At 44.9% G+C, this 21,501-nt stretch overlaps 1 pseudogene; it reads left to right on the top strand.

Annotated features, from left to right (window-relative positions):
- LOC139274113 (zinc finger protein 721-like) overlaps positions 1-21,501 on the top strand; it is a 367,939-nt pseudogene that overhangs the window by 70,919 nt on the left and 275,519 nt on the right.

Below are 21,501 nucleotides of genomic sequence, written 5' to 3' on the forward strand. Positions count from 1 at the left end.
AGCTAGTCCCACTCTCCGCCCTTTCCCTGTGGCCCTGGAAATGTTTTATTTCAGGTACTTATCCAATTCCCTTTTTGAAAGCCACGATTGAATCTGCCTCCACCAGCCTTTCAGGCCGTGCATTCCAGATCCTAACCACTCGCTGCTTAAAAAAGTTTTTTCTCATGTCGCCTTTGGTTCTTTTGCCAATCACCTTGAATCTGTGTCCTCTGGTTCTCAATCCTTCCACCAATGGGAATATTTTCTCTCTACTCTGTCCAGACCCCTCATGATTTTAGAACACCTCTATCAAATCTCCTCTCAACCTTCTCTGTTCTAAGAAGAACAACTCCAGCTTCACCAGTCTATCCATGTAACTGAAGTCCCTCATCCCTGGAATCATTCTTCTAAATCTTTTCTGCACCCTCTGTCAAACCACTGTCAAATAAATCAGCTTTGCTTCCTACATACAGTGAGTCGATTCCTTGATTTCTCCAAGAGGAGACTAATTGATGTCCTGTTACCCACTGTTCCATTTTTGAACCTTTTCTCCTTTGTTAAAGGAAGACTTGTATTTATAAAATGCTTTTCACAGTGATGTTGGTTGAAGGCTAAATATTAGCCAGGACACCGGAGAGATCTCTTTTCTTCAAAATAACGTCATGGAATCTTTTATGCCCACTTGAGAGGTCAGATGCTTCTGATTCATTTTTTAAATTCATTCAAGGGATGTGGGCGTCGCTGGTAAGACCAGCATTTATTGCCCATCCATATTTGCTCTTGAGAAGATGGCGGGGAGCCACCTTCTTGAACTGCTGCTGTCCATGTGGTGATGGTACTCCCACAGTACTGTTAGGGAGGGAGTTCCAGGATTTTGACCCAGCAACAATGTAGGAACGGCAATATGCTTCCAAATCAGGATGGTGTGTGACTTAGAGGGGAACGTGGAGGTGGTGGTGTTCCCATATGCCTGCTTCCCTTGTCCTTCTAGGTGGTAGAGGTTGCAGGTTTGGGAGATGCTGCGGAACAAGCCTTGGTGTGTTGCTGCAGTGTAGCTTGTACACGGTAAACACTGCAGCCACGGTACGTCGATGATGGAGGGAGTGAATGTTTAAGGTGGTGGATGGGGTGCCAATCAAACGGGCTGCTTTGTCCTGGATGGTGTTGAGCTTCTTGAATGTTGTCGCAGTTGCACTCATTCAGGCAAGTGGAGAGTATTCCATCACACTCTTGACTTGTGTCTTGTAGATGGTGGAAAGGCTTTGGGGAGTCAGGAAGTGAGACATTCACGCAGAATACCCAGACTCTGACCTGCTCTTGTTGCCACAGTATTTATGTGGTTCGTCCAGTTAAGTTTCTGGTCAATGGTAACCCTGAGGATGTTGCTGGTAGGGGATTCGGCTATGGTAATGCCACTGAATATAATGGGACGGTGGTTAGACTCTTGCTTGTTGGAGATAGTCATTGCCTGGCACTTTTGTGTCATGAATGTTACTTGCCACTTATCAGCCCAAGCCTGAATGTTGTCCAGGTCTTGCTCTATGCCATCATCTGAGGAGTTGTGAATGGAACTGACCACTGTGCAGTCATTAGCGAACATCCCCACGTCTGACTTTTTGATGGAAGGAAGGTCATTGATGAAGCAACTGAAGATGGTTGGGCCTAGGACACTGCCCTGAGGAACTCCTGTCGCAATGTCCTGGGGCTGTGATGATTGACCTCCGATCACCACAACCATCTTCCTTTGTGCTGGGTATGATTCCAGCCAGTGGAGAGTTTTCCCCCTGATTTCCATTGCCTTCAGTTTTACTAGGGCTCCTTGATGCCACACTTGGTCAAATTCTGCCTTGATGTTGAGGGCAGTCACTCTCACCTCACCTCTGGAATTCAGCTCTTTTGTCAATGTTTGGACCAAGGCTGTAATGAGGTCTGGAGCCAAGTGGCCCTTGCAGAACCCAAACTGGTTATCGGCATTGGTGAGTAAATGCCGCTTGATAGCGACACCTTCCATCACTTTGCTGATGATTGAGAGTAGGCTGATGGGGCGGTAATTGGCCAGATTGGATTTGTCCTGCTTTTTGTGGACAGGACATACCTGGGCAGTTTTCCACATTGTTGGATAGATGCCAGTGTTGTAGCGGTACTGGAATAGCTTGGCTAGATTCGCGGCTCGTTCTGGAGCACAAGTCTTCAATACAACAGCCGAGATGTTGTCGGGGCCCTTTGTAATCTCCATTTAAGTATTAAGTTGCTTTTTTATTTTTCCTGCCAAGTGGATAACCTCACACTTTCCCACATTATACTCCATCTGCCAAATGTTTGCAGATTCTTTGTCCTCCTCACAACTTGCTTTCCCACCCATCTTTGTATCATCAGCAAACTTGGCTACATTTCACTCGGTCCCTTCATCCAAATCATTACATTAACAGTTTCAGATTTATATGGTTTTACCAATCAGATTTTCAGAGGTGACGGCGTCTGTTTCTAAACATGTGACTATTTTATCGATGATCTTCTGTAGATGAGGTGCTGTTTAATGTCTTGTACAGCTGGAGCTGACATTCAGTTAATCCGCAGTGTCAGGTCTGGTGGTGTCAAACATCCTTTACTGGAATCGCAGCTTCATGGTTAGAAAAGCTGGCTGAATGTTCGGGTTAATGTTCTTCACTAAACGCAGAACATGTGATGGTGGTTTTGTTATTTCTGTTTGTTATTCTCGGTGAGCGATTTCCTCCATTGCACAAGAGGCGTTGGCTCCAGTTTATATCTGAAAGACAGTGAAACATTCAGTTTAAACTCCTGTCTGTGTGTTCAGCAGTCCAGGAGTAGGGATATCTGCAGGATACCTGGAATAATTTTAATACAATGTTAATACCAGCAACATAAAGCAATTTTTTGAGTACTAGTTTATAAAGATAAACCTAATTCATAAGAATACTTTGTGCCATGGTTCAATAACACTTCTAATATTCATAAAGCCTGTTTCAATACCTTTTTAATATTGCACCACGTTTCCGTAAATGTTCGATCATTGGCACATGCCCGCCTGTCATTCTGGCCTCTCCATATAATTGCAGAGACAGCACTTTCCAGTCCATCTATGTAAGTTTGAGAATCATAGAAATTTACAGCACAGAAGGAGTCCATTTGGCTCATCGTGTCAATGCCAGCCAAAAAAGAGCTAATCCCACTTTCCAGCTTTTAGTCCGTAGCCTTGTAGATTATGGCACTTCAAGTGCATAGCCAAGTACTTTTTAAATATGGGGAGGGTTTCTGCCTCTACTACCCTTTCAGGCAGTGAGTTCCAGACCCCCACCATCCTGGGTAAAAATAATTCCCTTCAAATCCTCTCTAAACCTTCTACCAATTACTTTAAATCTATGCCACCTGGTTCTTGACCCCTCTGCTAAGGGAAATAGGTCCTTCCTATCTAGTCTATCCAGGTTCCTCATAATTTTACACACCTCAATTAGGTCTTCCCTCAGCCTGCTTTGTTTCAATGATAACAACACCAGCCTCACCAATCTTTCCTCATAGCTAAAATTCTCCAGACCAGGCAATATCCTCGTAAATCTCCTCTGCACCCTCTCTAGTGCAAACACATATTTCGTGTAACGTGGTGACCAGAACTGCACGCAGTACTCTAGCTGTGGCCTAACTAATGTTTTATACAGTTCAATCATAACCTCCCTGCTCTTGCATTCTATGCCTCAGCTAATAAAAGCAAGTATTCCGTATGCCTTCTTAACCACCTTAATCTACTAGTCCTGCTATCTTCAGGGATCTATGGACATGCACTCCAAGGTCCCTCTGTTCCTCCACACTTCTTAGTATCCTACCATTTATTGTGTATCCCATTCCTTGTTAGACATCCCCAAATTCATTACCTCACACTTCTCCGGATTGAATTCTGTTCTGCCCACCTGATCAGTCCATTGATATCTTCCTGCAGTCTACAGCTTTCTTCCTCATTATCAACCACACCAATTTTTGCATCATCTGCAAACTCCTTAATCATAGCCCCTACATTGAAGTCTAAATCATTGATAAAAAGGGACCTAGTATTGTGTCCTGCTAAACCCCACTGGAAACAGCCTTCCAGTCACAAAATCAACATCCACCATTACCCTCTGCTTCCTGCCTCTGAGCCAATTTTGGATCCAACTTACCACTTTGCCCTGGATCCCATGGGTTATTATTTTCGTGACCAGTCTGCCGTGTGGGACCTTTATCAAAAGCCTAAGATCCATATCATATGCACTTCCCTCATTGACCATCCTTGTTACTTCCTCAAATAATTCAATCAAGTTAGTCAGATACGACCTTCCCTTAACAAATCCATGCGTACTGTCTTTCGAAATGAAGATTTACCCAAGGTTAGGCTGACTGACCTGTAATTACTCGGTCTATTCCTTTCTCCCCTTTTAAACAAAGGTACAATGTTAGCAGTCCTCCAGTCATTCGGCACCACACCTATAGCCAGAGAGGATTGGAAAATGATGATCAGAGCCCCTGCTATTTCCTCTCTTGCTTCTCTTAACAGCCCGGGATATATTTCATCTGGGCCTGGGGATTTATTCACTTTCAAAGATGCTCAACACTTTGATACTTCCTCTCTCACTATGTTTATTTCATCCAATATTTCACACACCTCCTCTCCGATTGCAATGTGTGCATCGCCCCTCTCTTTTGTGAAAACAGACGCAAAGTACTCATTAAGTACCATACACATGTCTTCCGCCTCCACGCACACATTACCTTTATGGTCTGTATAATAGGCATTATTCTTTCTTTAGTTATCCTTTTGCTCTTAATGTATTTATTAAACGGCTTTGGGTTTTCCTTGATTTTACATGCTCTCTCTTTGCTTTCCTAACTTCCTTTTTAATTTCATGCCTGCACTTTCTATACTCCTCTAGGGTTTCTGCAGTATTGAGCCCTCGGTATTTGTCATAAGCCTCCCTTTTAAAAAAATTATCCTACCCTGTATGCCCCTTGACATCCAGGGGGCTCTAGATTTGCTAGTCCCACCCTTTTTCTTCAAGGGCACATACTTGCCCTGAACCTTCACGATCTCCTTGAATGCCTCCCACTGCTCTGACACTGATTTACCTGCAAGTAGCTGTTTCCAGTCCACCTTGGCTAAATCTTAGCTTAGTAAAATTGGCTTTTCCCCAATTGAGAACATTTATTGCCGGTCTATCTTTGTACTTTTCCATAACTAACCTAAATCTTACTGAATTATGATCCCTAGCACCAAAATGCTCTCTCACTGATACCCTTTCCACCTGCCGAGCTTCATTCCCTTAAAAAAAAAGTCCAGAACCGCTCCCTCACTTGTGGAGATTGCTCCGTACTGGCTAAAAAAGCACTCCTTTTTTATGAATGCATTTTAGGAATTCTACACCCTAATTCTATCCCATTTAGTATTGGGATAGTTGAAATCCCCTACTCTTACTGCTCTATAGTTTTTGCACTTCTCAGAAAGAGAGGGTGAATAGCCAGTTGTTGTGGTGCATATAGGTATCAACGATATAGGTAAAAAACGGGATGGGGTCCTACGAGACGAATTTAGGGAGCTAGGAGCTAAATTAAAAACTAGGACCTCAAAAATAGTAATCTCAGGATTGCTACCAGTGCCACGTGCTAGTCAGAGTAGGAATCGCAGGATAGCTCAGATGAATACGTGGCTTGAGGAGTGGTGCAAAAGGGAGGGATTCAAATTCCTGGGACATTGGAACCGGTTCTGAGGGAGGTGGGACCAGTACAAACCGGACGGTCTGCACCTGGGCAGGACCGGAATCAATGTCTCAGGGGGAGTGTTTGCGAGTGCTGTTGGAGAGAAGTTAAACTAATATGGCAGGGGGATGGGAACCTATGCAGGGAGACAGAGGGAAGTAGAATGGGGGCAGAAGAAAAGTAAAAGTGGAGGGCAGAGAAGCCTAAGCCAAAAAACAAAAAGGGCCACATTACAGCAAAATTCTAAAGGGGCAAAGTGTGTTAGAAAGACGAGCCTGAAAGCTCTGAGCCTCAATGCGAGGAGTATTCAGAACAAGGTGGACGAATTAACCTCGCAGATAGCAGTTAACGGGTATGATGTAATTGGCATCACGGAGACATGGCTCCAGGGTGACCAAGGCTGGGAACTCAACATCCAGGGGTATTCAACATTTAGGAAGGATAGACAGAAAGGAAAAGGAGGCGGGGTGGCATTGCTGGTTAAAGAGGAAATTAATGCAATAGTAAGAAAGGACATTAGCTTGGATGATGTGGAATTGGTATGGGTGGAGCTACAGAAAACGCTAGTGGGAGTTGTGTACAGACCACGAAACAGGGGTAGTGAGGTTGGGGACAGCATCAAACAAGAAATTAGGGATGCATGCTATAAAGGTACAGCAATTATCATGGGTGACTTTAATCTACATATTGATTGGGCTAACCAAAATGGTAGCAATGCGGTGGAGGAGGATTTCCTATATTAGGGATGGTTTGCTAGACCAATATGTCAAGGAACCAACTGGGGAGCTGGCCATCCCAGACTGGGTGATGTGTAATGAGAAAGGACTAATTAGCAATGTTGTTGTGCGAGGCCCCTTGGGGAAGAGTGACCATAACATGGTAGAATTCTGTGTTAAGATGGAGAGTGACACAGTTAATTCAGAAACTAGGGTTCTGAACTTAAGGAAAGGTAACTTCGATAGTTTGAGGCATGGATTGGCAAGAATAGACTGGCAAATTATACTTAAAGGGTTGATGGTGGATAGGCAATGGCAAACATTTAAAGATCACATGGATGAACTTCAGCAATTGTACATCCCTGTTTGGAGTAAAAATAAAACTGGGAAGGTGGCTCAACCGTGGCAAACAAGGGAAATTAAGGATAGTGTTAAATTCAAGGAAGAGGCATATAAATTGGCTAGAAAAAGCAACTAACCTGAGGACTGGGAGAAATTTAGAATTCAGCAGAGGAGGACAAAGGGTTTAATTAAGAGGGGGAAAATAGAGTACGAGAAGAAGCTTGCCGGGAACATAAACACTGACTGCAAAAACTTCTGTAGATATGTGAAGAGAAGAAGATTAGTGAAGACAAACGTAGGTCTCTTGCAGTCAGATTCAGGTGAATTTATAATGGGGAACAAAGAAATGGCAGACCAATTGAACAAATACTTTGGCTCTGTCTTCACGAAGGAAGACACACATAACTTTCCGGAAGTACTAGGGGACCGAGGGTCTAGTGAGAAGGAGGAACTGAAGGATATCCTTATTAGGTGGGAAATTGCCTTAGGGAAATTGATGGGATTGAAGGCCGATAAATCCCCGGGGCCTGATAGTCTGCATCCCAGAGTATTTAAGGAAGTGGCCCTAGAAATAGTGGATGCATTGGTGATCATTTTCCAACAGTCTATCGACTCTGAATCAGTTCCTATGGACTGTAGCTAATGCAGCACCACTTTTTAAAGGGGGAGGGAGAGAGAAAACGGGTAATTATACACTAGTTAGCCTGACATCAGTAGTGGGGAAAATGTTGGAATCAATTATTAAGAATGAAATAGCAGCACATTTGGAAAGCAGTGACAGGATCGGTCCAAGTCAGTATCGATTTATGAAGGGGAAATCATGCTTGACAAATCTTTTGGAATCTTTTGAGGCTGTAACTAGTAGAGTGGACAAGGGAGAACCAGTGGATGTGGTGTTTTGGACTTTCAAAAGGATTTGACAAGCTCCCACACAAGAGATTGGTGTGCAAAATCAAAGCACATGGTATTGGGGGTAATGTACTGACGTGGATAGAGAACTGGTTGGCAGACAGGAAGCAGAGAGTCGGGATAAACAGGTCCTTTTCAGAATGGCAGGCAGTGACAAGTGGAGTGCCGCAGGGCTCAGTGCTGGGACCCCAACTATTTACAATATACATCAATGATTTAGATGAAGGAATTGAGTGTAATATCTCCAAGTTTGCAGATGACACTAAACTGGGTGATGGTGTGAGCTGTGAGGGGGACGCTAAGAGGCTGCAGGGTGACTTGGACAGGTTAGGTGAGTGGGCAAATGCATGGCAGATGCAGTATAATGTGGATAAATGTGAGGTTATCCACTTTGGGGGCAAAAACACGAAGACAGAATATTATCTGAATGGTGGCAGAATAGGAAATGGGGAGGTGCAACGAGACCTGGGTGTCATGGTTCATCAGTCATTGAAAGTTGGCATACAGGTACAGCAGGCGGTGAAGAAGGTATGTTGGCCTTCATAGCTAGGGGATTTGAGTACAGGAGCAGGGAGTTCTTACTGCAGTTGTACAGGGCCTTAGTGAGGCCTCACCTGGAATATTGTGTTCAGTTTTGGTCTCCTAATCTGAGGAAGGACGTTCTTGCTATTGAGGGAGTGCAGCGAAGGTTCACCAGATGGATTCCCGGGATGGCTGGACTGACATATGAGGAGAGACTGGATCAACTGGCCCTTTATACACTGGAGTTTAGAAGGATGAGACGGGATCTCATAGAAACATATAAAATTCTGACGGGACGGGACAGGACAGGTTAGATGCAGGTAGAATGTTCCCAATGTTGGGGAAGTCCAGAACCAGGGGACACAGTCTTAGAATAAGGGGTCGGCCATTTAGGACTGAGATGAGGAGAAACTTCTTCACTCAGAGAGTTGTTAACCTGTGGAATTCCCTGCCGCAGAGAGTTGTTGATGCCAGTTCATTGGATATATTCAAGAGGGAGTTAGATATGGCCCTTATGGCTAAAGGAATCAAGGGATATGGAGAGAAAGCAGGAAAGGGGTACTGAGGGAATGATCAGCCATGATCTTATCGAATGGTGGTGCAGGCTCGAAGGGCCGAATGGCCTACTCCTGCACCTATCTTCGATGTTGCCTACATATTTGCTCTTCTATCTCCCTCTGACTGTTTGTACACTCCCTATAGTACACTCCCAGCAGTGTGATCACCCCTTTTTTGTTCTTCAGTTCAAACCATATGGCTTTATTTGATGATCGCTTTGACATATCATCCCTCCACACAGTTGTAATTGTTTCGTTAATCAATACTGCGACCCACCACTTTTCTTTTTAAGCAAGTCTGAAAACCCTGCAGCCAGGAGCATTGAGCTGCCATTCCTGCCCTTCTTTCAGCCCTGACTCAGTAATTGCAATAATATCATATTCACACGTGCCCTGTGCTCATCTGTCTTATTCCCTAGACTCCACAATTGAGGTATATACCATTTAGCACCGCCAAACTCCCTTGTTGTCTACTTTCTAACCTCTGCCTTCCAAACTCACCTACTAATTTTCTGCTCTCCAATTTCAGCTTTGCTTCTCTCCCTTCTGAAACTACTCTCTGGTTCCCATCCCCCTTCCAAGCTAGTTTGAACCGTCCCCAACAGCACAAGCAACCCCTGCCCCCACTCTGTGAGGATATTGGTCCCAGCTCTGTAGAGGTGCAACCCATCCGGCTTGTGCAGGTCCCACCTCCCCAGAAACGATACCAATGCCTCAGGAATCTAAAGCCCTCCCTCCGGGACCACCTCTCCAGCCACGCTCTTCTCTATCCTCCTATTTCAGTACTCATGGCACAGGGCGTAATCTGGAGATTACTACCTTTTAATCTCTCTCCTAGCTCCATAAAATCTGCCTGCAGGACCTCATCCCTCTTTCGACCTATGTCATATGGACGTGGACCTCTGGCTGATCACTCTCCTCCCTCAGACTGGCCAGATTAAGGCCACAGATTCATTCATAATGAATGTCTTATTTACAACGTACACTTCCTATAAACTTTACAGGGTCCAACTCGTGTCCCGTCGCATTCACTTCCTGTTACACATCAGACATCACAACTCCAGTATGACCTTCCACTCATTCGTCATGGCAGAGGATCTGATAGTTCGATTTAAATGAGGCACCTTTTTAATCTTACAACTGTTTGTAGAGAGCTTTTATATAAGTTTATCACAGATATATCCTGACTGCTTTCCTCTCTCAGCCTATGCACCAAGCGACTTCTCATCCTCGGTGATGTCAACCTCCATCTCAGTTCACTACACTCCTGTCCTCCCTTTATAAATGTAGATTCTTTTCTCTCAATCTGGTTCAGTGAAATCACTGAGTCGAATACCGATTGTGCTTTAAACAAAGCAAGCTTTTATTTAAAAAGCAAATCCCGATCGGGAACCTTATCAGACAGAAGGAATGCAACTCTGATAGAACGCACTCACTTCCTACGGACAAAGTGACGTTACATTGTAAAGGGACGACGGTTATACATTTTCGGCAAAAGATAACAAGATAGGGCTAGAGTGACATCCTAGTTCAGCCTATCCCTTTTGATCCCTCTTTCCCTTTGTCCACTCATAAGCCGACCTAAGTATGGTCTGATTTTAAACAAAGACCTTCTGTTAATGTTTCAGGTTAATAACATGATTTAATAAGACCTTGAGGTTTTTCTGCAAGCTGTGGGTTTTGTTTCAATATGTGTTAGTGTTGTAACATTTCGCAGTCTCGAGTCTGAGATGTCATGGCTATTCCACCATGAATTCTTTGTTAGCTTATACTGTCCATATATAATTCCCACGTTCTCAACTTCTCGACTTTATACATTTTTAAACATTCACATTCCCCCCTTTTATCATTCCATGATAACACTTAGGATCATTCTAGGAGTATCGCATTCATCCGTTCACACTCTATTTCCTGAATCATATTGTTGTTAGTGTCGAGTAGTTCTTTAGTTCGTTGGATCATAACTCGGGAGCCCTTGACCACAAGAGGGTTTGCTAACCTTGCCATCATTACTTTACAACAAAGGTTAAGGCAACCAACAATCAAACAACAGGTAATTATTACTACGATGAGAATAATTGCCCCATGCATTAGATAGGATCTCCAAGATCCATCTGATAGCCAATCAAACCAGCTAGATCCTTCTGCTGGTGTGGATAATTTCTTCACCTCCCTTCTTATGTGATCAGCGAGATTGGTTATGTTTTCTGAACTATCAGGACTGTAAGTGCACACGTTCCCCCTTTCTCAGCTAACAGGTAATCGAAGGCCATTCGGTTTTGTAATGCTACGGTCCTTATTGCTACCATTTCAGCTGTGATGCGCTCCAGAGCTTCAGCAGTATTGTTAGCTATCTGTTCCAATATCGTCTCTAGGTTCTGTACTTCATCCATGTGACGTCCTATCCCGATTGGGAACATCATGACCCCAAAGAACTTGTCGGCGGGGGTGATGGCTCGCTTGTATCGGCTGGAGGCATGTGCTTCCGCCAGGGTACGTACTTGCCGCACAAATGGCACCACATATCCCAGATAACAGGACCCTGTCCATCTTCCGGGTCCCAGGACTGGGCCCACAAACCTCCATCTGTTTTATTCGGAAGGTGAGCGAGGATGGTGACTCGTGCACCTGTGGTGATGTTGAGACTGTTTGGGCATTTGCTGTACCCTATGATATGTCCCTTGTTACTGGTGTCATTTCGGGTTAGACATATGTCCCCGGTTGGCCTCCCAATCCCCGAGGTATTGGTCAGGGCTAAGAATGGGGGTTCCTTTCCACGGTCGTAGGTTGGTTGGTACCATCCCTGGAACGTCTGACTAATTGTATTGGCCTCCCTCCTCTTGTGATAGTTTGGCTCTGAATCCATCTGACAGTCTCAGTTAGGGTCAGTGGAACGGGGCGCAAAGGAATTCCCCCTTTGGAATGTATAGGGATATGTGAACACACCCAACATCTAGAAAAGTTCCCATTTTGCGCATAAACAAAAGACATGTACAAAAAGGTGTTTACATGGAGCTCTCGTCTCTGTCTCCCCTCCCATGCGCCGAAACTGTCATATATCAACACTATTGTACAGACTGTGGCATACAGACACAGTTTCATCTTATGGCTCAGGATTCAGATAAATAGTCCAATTATTTTGCTGATTAAAAGAGTTCAGTTTTCCCGTCTCTCTTCTCAGGTCACCGTTGGTGTAGCTGGCTGTCTATCACTACGGGTAAAAGTTCAAACTGGTCCACGTTCCAATTAGGATGCCAATGGCCTTGTTCAGCTATGGAGAAGAGGAAGCCTGGAACAGAAACAGGAGTTCGAATAACCAGTAAAATAGGTTCGTTAGAGGGTGGTGAGCTTGCAGTGGTGCAGGTGAACCCAGGCACTTTCCCCCTCAACCTTGGCTGCAGTGGGGGTAGTGAATAACACCTGAAAAGGCCCCTCCCATTGTGGCTCTAATATCTTCCGAATCCATACTTCCCTGGTGCCACGAGGGACAATTCGGGTAAAACTGGGAGGTCGAGGTGAGCATCTTGAACCTGGTTGTGAGCTAGTCGCAGAGCCTGAGTCAGAGAAAGAACATAGGTGGTCATCAGTCGAGCTGAGATACCATATCTAGGAACAATTTCCCTCATTAACACCTTAACAACAGTTTGAGCCTTATTGTCCAGGGTAGGGTAGGCTTCAATCCATCTGCTAAACACATCTACTATTACTAACACATATTTGTAACACTGAACTTTTTGCAACTCAATGTAGTCCAACTGAAATGTCTCAAAGGGACCTTCGGGTAGGGACGTTTTACCCCAATCACAGGGGACTCCCTTCCCTGGATTATGTTGCTGGAAAACCAGGCAACGACTACTGATGTTCTGGGCGAGCGCCTGGAGTCTAGGGTGCCACCAAGTAGCCAAAAGTGTGTCACTCGTGGTCCTTGCTCCACAATGAGTAGCAAAATGCATACATTCAATAACCCATAGAGCCAACTCGTCAGACATGCAAGTCTGTTCCGCGGGAGTGGTCCAGAGTTTAGAAACATTGTCATAAGTACATCCATAATATTTCCATAACAGTTTATCTTTTTCAGGAGCGTCCTCCTGTGCTTTTATAACATCTTGGATGGTTGGCATTGGTTTTTCCGAGGCTAACTTATCCTTCGCAGGATTTTTAGTCTGACTCATCATTTTGGGCACTATCATCTGTTGGTCACGAGAGGCCTGTTTAGCCTCTTTGTCAGCACAGTGGTTCCCTATATCAACCAGGGATTTTCCGGTTGTGTGGGCGGTACATTTAACAACGGCAATGTGCTTGGGGAGCATGAGGGCTTGCAACAAATCAGATACTAGTTGCTTATGGGATATCTCATTCCCCTGTGAGGTTAGGAATCCCCTATTTTTCCATAATTGTCCGAAATCATGGGTCACCCCAAAGGCATACCTAGAGTCGGTATAGATATTGACTTTGAGGTCTTTGGCCAAGATACAGGCTCGGGTGAGGGCGAATAATTCAGCTTGTTGGGCAGAATAGGCGGTTTCAAAAGCGGCAGATTCCAAGACCTGATTCTCCTGGTTTACTATGGCGTATCCTGAGATTCGTGTACCTTCTGGATTGATAGAAGAACTTCCGTCAACATACATAATACAGTCTGGATCTTCAATTGGTACATCAACTAAATCTTCCCTGACTGATGTGGCCTCTTGAATTAAAGATAAACAATCATGACTGGGTTGTTCCTCATCTTGGGGTGGCTCAGTAAGAAAACAGGCCGGATTAATTGCAGTACAGTGCCGAAAGGTCAGTTTAGGATTGCCTGTGATTTCAGTGGGTACTGTCGGATAGAGGGCCAGTCCACATTGCCCTGCACTGGGATCTCAATCGGATCAATGGGAGTATAACCCACTTGGGAGGGGTCCTCTGCCGACACATGAGGATCCACATAGTCAGGTATGCCAGAGCCAGTATGATGCTGCAGAGTCGTTAAGATCTTCTCGGGGTCCCCGTGGAATTGGACTGTTCGGCCATGTTTTACAATTTGCACATCCCGGCTAGTAGGGTCAGCCTCGTCTATAGCCTGGCGCACCATAACTTCCAAATCTTTAGCGTGGTGGGGAGGTAATACTTCGAGTAATATGTGGTGCCACCGTTGGGGGCTGTCCATTTCCACAAAATCTGCCTTCCCTTCCGGTCCAGTCACTCTAGCCCTTAATAGAATTTCCTTCACTTCCCCTTCGTGATCCTGATAAAAGTTCTGCAGGTCCTGATTCTTTCCACTGGGATCGTATGCTAGGGTCACGTGATAGGGTGCCTGCGGCAGGTTCAGAGACCACCACTGAGGGGTTCTAGTGGTATAATACTGCCGCTTAAAAGTTCCCTGTTTTACAATAATCCCATCATCTCCACACTCCAAATGCAACTGGAATTTGCAGAGGAGGTCTCTAGCCATCAAGTTACAGTCCAGATTGGTTGTGATAACAAATCGATGTTCCACCGATTCTTCCTGGTAACCCATTTTAACCGGTTCTGACACCGGGAATGTAGAGACTTGTCCCAGGAATCCTGACAGTCCCTGTGTTTCAGTGAAGGCGGGGAGTTTAAGCTTTGATTGTACAGAAGACATGAAGGCTCCCGTATCTATCAAGAAGGGTTGCCACTCATTCCGAATATTTTAACAATATCATCGGTTCGTCATCCGGGGAGGGTCCCTGCACAATCAAGCTGCGTAGTCAATACGAATCTGGGGACGGTTGGCCAAAGGGGTTGTTCTGGGAGAAGTTAGTGTAAGATCCCCATCCTCTTCCCCTCCCCTTGCCCCCTTCCTCTTCCTCCTCTTCCTTTTTCGTGCTGACGGGAGGGACAATTTCTATTCCAATGTCCTTGCCCACAAATAAAGCATCTATCTCGTCTTTTCCAGCCCCGACCTCTTCCCATACCAGGCCGGGGACAGTAGGGCGGTCCGTAATTAGTAGGGCCCGGGCCATTTGGGTGTTTAGTATAACTATCCCTGTTTATCCACCCAACCCTGCACGTAACACTGCGGTTCCATCTGGTATCCCCTTGGGTCGGGTTTTGGTCCTTCCACCCGAGGCGGCTCTTCCTTTCTAGTCATTTATTCAGTCTTGACCCGGGTTGGGGGCGCACCTCCCCCCTCTCCTTTCTTTTCCTGCCAATAATATTTAACCGCCCTTTCCATCTGGGCTTTACTGTTATCTGCCCAATTCATATTATTTGTCCGGATAGCGTGAGCAATCGAATAGGGCAGGCACTGAAGTAGGATGGCGCAGAATTGAGGAGAATCCTCTCCCGCCCTGAAGGCATTATCTCCTGATTGACTTCCGTATATTTCAATAAATCTTTCCATGAATTCATCGGCAGTTTCTTCTCGTTTAGGTTTAGTTTCTAATACTGCGGCCATACTGATGGGCTTCTGAAGGGTTGTGGTGAGAGCATTAAAGATAGCGTTTAGGCGATCTTGGACATCGTTAGGGTGAGCAACCACCAATGCATCATGAGTAGCACGTCCTAGGTGAGTTAGAAATCGGGCATGCTCAGTTGGGCTCAGGGTTTGCTTTACAAGGGCCCACAGGTCCCTTGATTCTGCATTATATCCATGTATGTCGAGGTCACCCTGTGAAATCGGAGGTCAGGGTTAAGTTGGGTTTGTGGATCCCTTTCAGCTTATTTATCTTAGCCTTTTAACTCTTCAATTTGTTTTGTTTGAGTATCTATTTCTTTATTGTATCAGGCAAGTATTATTACATAAGCTAGTTCTGTTTTTATTTTTATTCTGACTCGCACCATTCCCCTGTTAGGTGAGTCTTTTTTCTATTAAGAAATCCAAATTGATAATGTTCAGTATGAAACGGCTGTCAATGGAAAGGGTTAACTCCTTTACAGGTTTGTAAGAAGACCTGATGTCATTACGTGACTTCACGTAACCATCTGAAAAAAAAATCTTTTCATCAGGAAAGGCAGCATTTGATTAAACTCCAATATTTTTTAACTTCTTATTCAAGTACTTGCCAAAGATATTTTTTTTAATTGATTTAAAACAAGACCACAAATTTTTAATAGCTATTTGTTTACTGAAATTAAATTTTGTCAGTGGAACTCTGAATACATTTCTCGTGCGTGCACTCTTTCTTTAAGACGTCTACAGTTTTTAATATGTCCTCCTTCTGTCAATGAAAGCCCTAATTTAATGGAGTTTTTTTGCCAACTCGACAGGAGTGATTTTTTAGACTGCAGTGGAAGTTTTCTCATAATTTAAAATCTCAGAACACTTTTTTTTTAGCACCTATTTAGTACGTTACATCTTTTTTTTTTCGTCTTTTCCATAACTGGAGGGAAGTCTGGCACGTAGGCTGTGGACTGCTTTTCGTTATCTCAATTGTTCCAGCCTCAAGGTCGTGTTATTTAATATAATATTTGTTTTTGAATCCTTTTGAATCCATCTCAGTTGTTTTGCTGTGCCTTCTCTGAATGTTTTCTTTCGACAAGTAAGTGAGCATGTCAAATCCTTTTTTAACCACCGGGACCATGTATTTTTTTCTTTTTTTTTACTCAACAAACCTATCCTTTGTGCATTTCCTGGCTCCGTAACTTATCATCCGAATATACGTAATTCAATAAGGTTCACACTCTTAAACTTCCCACATACAGGACAACACTACGAAGGGTTAAAAAAACTTTCATTCTGTTTGAAAAAGTGGGTGGAGCTAAAACAAACTTTTTTTTTCACAGTAAAAATCACACAAGCATTTCTCATTTAAAACAGACGTTCACAAGAGTCTCTCTTCTTTCCTATTAATTTTTGGATCCATGACCTTTCAGGGAATTCGTAGTTTTATCTAAATTACCCATCCTGTGTCGCCGCACGTTGGATCAAGGTCCTAATTAGCCAGGTCCTGATTGTCTCCAAGTCGCCCCGTGGTGGTTTCAGTTATCTTACCCAGAGCCTAGGTGGACCAAGTGATATACAAGATCGACGCTGTACCTGGCGTAAGTACAATTTAAAATTTACACAGTCCCGCAGCTTAATTTTACGTAATTCCCTAACCTCCGCGTTTCCCTACGCGGTTCGCGCGATTCTCTCTCTCCGCGTTGCCGCACGGTTTTACTTGGGCCTCGAACCCACACAGACACTGGGCCTCGAACCCAGGCAGGCTCTGGGCCTCGAACCCAGGCAGACTTACCAATTCTAACCTATCTTTCCAAGTCGCCGCTTGGTTTGCGTCACTGCGCAATTTCCCTATCTCTATCCCTATTCTAAGTTTGAAAGGTATTCACCAGATTGTCCTGGATCTCGTTCAGACACTACCTGAGAACCAGCGAGTGGCTAAACTTTCCTCAGACTTTTGAAACCGGGGGAAACTGGAGCAGTGTTGAAAGTATACTTACTCCAGTGGCCACTTTCCCCTCGTCTCGTCCAAGGCTAGTGCTCTTAATTCGCAAGTTTTCGGCAGTCGTCTGTTGAGATCCCACTTCTGACACCAAATGTAAATGTAGATTCTTTTCTCTCAATCTGGTTCAGTGAAATCACTGAGTCGAATACCGATTGTGCTTTAAACAAAGCAAGCTTTTATTTAAAAAGCAAATCCCGATCGGGAACCTTATCAGACAGAAGGAATGAAACTCTGATAGATCGCACCCACTTCTTACGGACAAAGTGATGTTACATTGTAAAGGGACGACGGTTATACATTTTCGGCAAAAGATAACAAGATAGGGCTAGAGTGACATCCTAGTTCAGCCTATCCCTTTTGATCCCTCTTTCCCTTTGTCCACTCATAAGCCGATCTAAGTATGGTCTGATTTTAAACAAAGACCTTCTGTTAATGTTTCAGGTTAATAACATGATTTAATAAGACCTTGAGGTTTTTCTGCAAGCTGTGGGTTTTGTTTCAATATTTGTTAGTGTTGTAACATTTCGCAGTCTCGAGTCTGAGATGTCATGGCTATTCCACCATGAATTCTTTGTTAGCTTATACTGTCCATATATAATTCATACGTTCTCAACTTCTCGACTTTATACATTTTTAAACATTCACATTTTAATCTCTCCCTCCATGTAAATTCCTCAACCCATACTCGCGACCTCCCCCTTGACCTTGCAATCTCTCGTGGCCTCGATATTTCTACCATGTCAATTACAGATAAGGCCATCTCTGACCATTTTCTTGTATCGCTCTCCACCCACATCCCCTGTCCCCCACCCAAATCTACTTCCTTCTGCATCCTCCTCTTGAAAAATCTCTCCCAACACTCTCTTATAACTGCACTTATTAACTCCGAATTGTTCAGGCTTTGGCCTTCCTTTCACCATGACATTTCTGCAGCCACCAATCTGCTCAACCACACCCTCATTTCCACCTTTGATGCCCTCATCCCTATCTCTCCCACGCTGGCCGTTCCCCTGGTACAACCCTCGTCATCGCTCCCTCAAATGGGAAAAAAGGCGGACAAGTCCCCTGGCCTTGGTGGCTTATATCCGAGGATATTAGAAGAAGCGGCAGCAGAGATAGTAAATGCATTGGTAGTAATCTACAAAAATTCCCTGGATTCAGGGGAGATCCCAGTGGATTGGAAAACCACAAATGGATCGCTCCTATTTAAAAAAAGGAGGCAGACAGAAAGCAGGAAATTACAGACCAGTTAGCATAAAATCTATCATTGGGGAAAATGCTGGAATCCATTATTAAGGAAGCAGCAGCAGGACATTTGGAAAAGCATAATTTAATCAATCAGAATCAGCATGGTTTTATGAAAGGGAAATCATTTCTGACAAATATGCTGGAGTTCTTTTAGGATGTAACGAGCAGGGTGGATAAGGGGGAACCAGCAGCTGTGGTGTATTTGGATTTCCAGAAGGCATTCGATAAGGTGCAGTGATATCAGACAGTGTGAAACCTGGGGGCCCAGTGAGATCAGACAGTGTGTAACCCGGGGGCCCGGTGAGATCAGACAGTGTGTAACCCGGGGGCCCAGTGAGATCAGACAGTGTGTAACCCGGGGGCCCAGTGAGATCAGACAGTGTGTAACCTGGGGGCCCAGTGAGATCAGACAGTGTGTAACCCAGGGGCCCAGTGAGATCAGACAGTGTGTAACCCGGGGGCCCAGTGAGCTCAGACAGTGTGTAACCCGGGGGCCCGGTGAGATCAGACAGTGTGTAACCCGGGGAGGATGTGCCCAGTGAGATCAGACAGTGTGTAACCCGGGGGCACAGTGAGATCAGACAGTGTGTAACCCGGGGGCCCAGTGAGATCAGACAGTGTGTAACCCGGGGGCCCGGTGAGATCAGACAGTGTGTAACCCGGGGAGGATGTGCCCAGTGAGATCAGACAGTGTGTAACCCGGGGGCACAGTGAGATCAGACAGTGTGTAACCCGGGGGCCCAGTGAGATCAGACAGTGTGTAACCCGGGGGCCCAGTGAGATTAGACAGTGTGCATCCCGGGGGCCCAGTGAGATCAGGCAGTGTGTAATCCGGGGACCCAGTGAGATCAGACAGTGTGTAACGCGGGGAGGATGGGCCCAGTGAGATCAGACAGTGTTTAACCCGGGGGCCCAGTGAGATCAGACAGTGTGTAACCCGGGGGTGGGCCCAGTGAGATCAGACAGTGTGTAACCCGGGGAGGATGGGCCCAGTGAGATCAAAGTGTGTAACCCAAGGGCCTAGTGAGATCAGACACTGTGTAACCCAGGGTCCCAGTGAGATCAGACAGTGTGTAACCCAGGGGCCCAGTGAGATCAGACAGTGTGTAACCCGGGGGCCCAGTGAGATCAGACATTGTGTAACCCGGGGGCCCAGTGAGATCAGACAGTGTGTAACCCAGGGGCCCAGTGAGATCAGACAGTGTGTAACCCGGGGGCCCAGTAAGATCAGACAGTGTGTAACCCGGGGAGGATGGTCACTGTGTGATCAGACCGTGTGTAATCTGGGAAGGTGGGCACTGTATGGTCAGATATTGTGCTTGTGCACAAAAAGTGAGTATGTCGGTACAGCAAGTAATCTGCAATAAAATGGGATGCATGCGTTTATTGCAAGGGATAGAATATAAAAGCAGTTTAGTCCTGCTCCAACTGTACAGGGTAATGGTGAAGCCACATCTGGAGTACTGCGTACAGTTTTGGTCTCCGTATTTAGGGAAGGATATACTTGCGTTGGAAGCAGTTTAGAGAAGATTCACGAGGTTGATTCCGGAGATGAGCAGGTTGACTTTTGAAGAAAGGTTGAGCAGGTTGTGCCTATGATTCATTGAAGTTTAGATGAATGAGAGGTGTTATTGAAACGCATTAGATAATAATATAAGATACAGCTCGACAGGGTAAATGCAGAAAGGATGTTTCCACTCGTGGGGAATCCAGAACTTAGGGGGCATAGTTTCAGAATAAGTGGTCGCCCATTTAGAACTGAGATGAGGAGAAATTTCTTCTGAGGGTTGTAAATCTGAGGAATTCTCTCCCAGACCTGTGGAGGCTGGGTCATTGAATATATTTTTGAGCGATAAGGGAGTAAAGGGTTATGGAGAGCAAACAGGGAAGTGGAGCTGAGCCAAAGATCAGATTAGCCATGATCTTATTGAATGGGGAGCAGGCTCGAGTGGTCAAATGGCTTACACCTGTTCCAAATTCTTATGTTCTTATGTTGACGTTACTCACACACCAGCCTGTGTGGTCCGGCAGAAGAAGAAAACCCCTCCCACTAGGAATCCCCGGATTAACAGCAGGAAAGGCACCGTGCCTGCTCGGGAAAGAGCAAAGGAGCAACACTGCCCCTGCGCAAGAAAGCAAGGTAGCAATCCTGCACCTGCACTGAGACAAGAATTTTATCAGCACTGCTACAGTGCGGTAGTCACAGATTCTCCTACCTTCAAAACAATTCGACGTTGCTTCTGTTTCTAAATCAGCCAAACCCTGGATTGACAAGTGTTTTATTTCTGAAGAGCTCTTGACACTCGGTTATACAGGTTTATCTCTTATCTATTTATCTGTTACCAAATCTTTCTCCATTTGTTCATAAAACATTGAATGATACAGCATAGAAGGAGGCCTATTGGTCATCATGATGGTCCCAGCTTTTTGAAATGGGATACGGTAGCCTAGTGGTTATATTACAGGTGAGTATTCCAGAGACCTTGACTAATAATCTGGAAACATGAGTTCAAATCCCACCACGGCAACTGGGTTATTTAAATTCAGTCAATTAAATAAATCTTGCATTTTATAAAAAATAGCACCAGTACTGATGACCATAAAACCATCTGATTTTCGTAAAAAGCCAACTGATTCACTTATGTCCTTCAGGGAAGGAAAGCTGCCATCCTTGCCCAGAGATGTGTTGTAACTCCAGACCCACAGCAATGTGGTTGACTCTTAACCGTCCTCTGAAATGGTCATTCAGTTGTACCAACCTGATATGACACTGTGGGTGTACCTTCACCACACGGACTGCAGCGATTCCAGAAGACAGCTCACCATTACCTGCTCAAGGGTAATTAGGGATGGACAATAAATGTCAGCCGTTCCAGCAACGCCACATCCCATGAACAAATAAATAAAATTTAAAAACAATTAATCCCACTCCCTTTCCCATGTTCCTCCTTGCAATTTTTCCCTTTCAAATATTTAAGGACATCTTATGTGACTGACAGAGGTAAACTATTTCTTCTCGTCCTTTTTAACCTGTCGGCAGCTCTTCACACAGATGTTGTCATCCTCCCAACACACCTCTCCATCGTTGGTCAGATG

This window comes from Pristiophorus japonicus, chromosome 9, assembly GCF_044704955.1.
Source record: "Pristiophorus japonicus isolate sPriJap1 chromosome 9, sPriJap1.hap1, whole genome shotgun sequence".
NCBI lineage: Eukaryota > Metazoa > Chordata > Chondrichthyes > Pristiophoridae > Pristiophorus > Pristiophorus japonicus.